This window comes from Palaemon carinicauda, chromosome 12 (genome assembly GCF_036898095.1).
Source record: "Palaemon carinicauda isolate YSFRI2023 chromosome 12, ASM3689809v2, whole genome shotgun sequence".
NCBI classification, from domain to species: Eukaryota; Metazoa; Arthropoda; class Malacostraca; order Decapoda; family Palaemonidae; genus Palaemon; species Palaemon carinicauda.
Genome location: NC_090736.1, coordinates 124,933,455 through 124,935,954, shown reverse-complemented (window position 1 = coordinate 124,935,954; position 2,500 = coordinate 124,933,455).

Below are 2,500 nucleotides of genomic sequence, written 5' to 3'. Positions count from 1 at the left end.
AGTACAAGTAAATTTTGTGTGTTGTAGTTTTTTCTGTTATCATTACCGAAAAAAAGTCTTTTTTTGCTGTTCTTAGGGCATCATCTAAGCCACAACCCTAGCTGGAAAAGCAGGTGCTAAAAGCACGTCCTGTATGAACTATGAATACTTTAGCATATCAAAAGGAAGAGAACTGTAAACCAAAACAGTGGAAGCCTATGGTGCAAAGGCTATGGCACTACCCAAGACTAGAGAACAATGGTTTGATTTTGGAGTTTCCTTCACCGATAAGAGTCACCGAACAAGTACTGTGCATTAGTTAACCCGTTGGGTGAAGAAGAATTGTTGGGTAATCTCAGTGTTGTCAGGTATGTGAGGACAGAGGAGAATCTGTTAGGAATAGACCAGACTCTTCGGTGGACGTGCAGGCAAATCAAAAGTGAATCGAAGCCAGAGAAAAGAATCCAATGCAGTACTGTCTGGCCAGTCAATGGACCCCATACCTTTCCAGTGGTAGAATCTCAACATTTGGCTGGTGCAAGGATGGGTCATTCAGTCAGGAAAGTGCATGAAGCTAGTAGTTATTTTGATCCTTCACCAGAAAAGAGGGAAATCTCCAAACCAAAAAATGCACTTTGTAAACATATTTTACATTAACTTGTCCAATTAAGGTGTGAGATTTTAGAAAAAAAAATCATATAATCAATTTTCATTGAGATTAATAATAATTAAAAAAAAAAAAAAGCTACTCTCAATTCCTGGGACTATCAAGCATTCGGAAGTTTTTCGTTTATTTTGTAAAAAAAAAAAAAAGGTGAAAACGATATTGGAGGAATATACTTAATTTTTCCCTAATAGTTTCTGAATGGAATAGCTAAATAAAATAAATTCACGTTCTTTGGTTGTAGTTTGCCGGAGTCAGTGTGCCCGAGTTTCGTCTTATTACTGAACATAGTTCGAATAAGATACCGAGTAATAATCTTCACAAAATAGCGTATACATATGAATTCATAAAACTCTAAACACATGCTCTTTTCCACGAATGGTTATTAGTGTATGTGATGTTACTTGTACGGAGTGTTCAAGTTTTTCGTTAAATTCATCAGTTTCTTATTTTTATTTTATATCCTTTTTTATTTATATGTTTGCTTGAATCCATTGCCTATTTTATGAAGTTGTTTTGGCATTCCTTATGTGTTTTCTTTTGGTTCTCCTTTTCATGCGTAGTTGCCTCTCTTCTATCAGTTATCACGCTACTTTTCCTTATTTTCGGGAGTTTGTTCTTTCTCTAATTATTCCCTCTCTCGTACCCTCGTTCAGTTACTTCTTTATGCATCGTGCTTGAGATTTTTCATAATTCTGACCTTCCCATACATTCAGATCTTCCAAGACTGTACCATCATTATAAGTGATACTAAGTATGCAGTTCGTTGTTAGTAGGTTGGCCATGGGACCTACCACCATTCGAGATAATACTGCTAGAGTTATTGGGCCTTTTAACTGGGTATACTGTATAGTACTACAATGAATCCCTCTTTCTGGTTACGGTTCATTTTACTTAGCCCACAGGAACGCCGAATAGTCTGACTTTTCCACATATATTCATACATACTGTATATATGTTAATTCAACAAGTTCTGCTATTGATAACTAGAAAATGTTACTTCAACAATTCAGACTGGAAATAATTAGGAAATGTTACTTCAACAATTCTGGCTATTAATAATTATGAAATGTTACTTCAACAATTCAGGCTATTAATAATCAGGAAATGTTACTAATTTTAGATAGAAATACTAGTTACTTAAATTCCACATTTCAGACTAAAAATGATTAACTAATATTACTTCAACATTTCACACCAGACGCATTTAGGAATTTTCATTTCATCATTTCAGAGTAAAAATGATTGGTTTTCAAGCTTAAACTAGCCCACAATAAAAACGTAAACGTTACCTAGTTTCAGAACAATAGGTACTTTTTTAGATTAGAGGTAATTATTTTATACTTCAAGCTTCAAAACAATAGGAAGTGATAGTTCAACCTATTATATGTGAAAATAAGTTTTGTTCATATCCAACTTGGAAAGAGTAACCTGATATCAGTTTCGTTTTTATGGACAGTTTGAGGAGTATTTTACTTCAAAATCTGGTTGAAAAAAAAAAAAAAAAAAAAAAAAAAAAAAAAAAAAAAAAAAAAAACTCTGATTACTCAGTTGAATTAGATTCATCAAATGTTAATGCTATTCTTAATTCTCTAAAATTGATCTGAATTTACATGTTGATGTTGTCATTTTATATTCTGAACTATGTAAAGATCTTTGTTTTATTGTAGATTATATATTAAATTTAATGAGACTTATCGAGGATTTGGTGCATTTAGGTCTTGGAAATTTGTCATGGTAAACATTATGGCTTCCAGATGAGATCCATTTATTGTTTATTATCTTGTATATTGTCTATTATTTCATGTTCAGTGTTATATTTTGTTCACAAGTTTCCCTTTGGCGCTGAGGAACTTT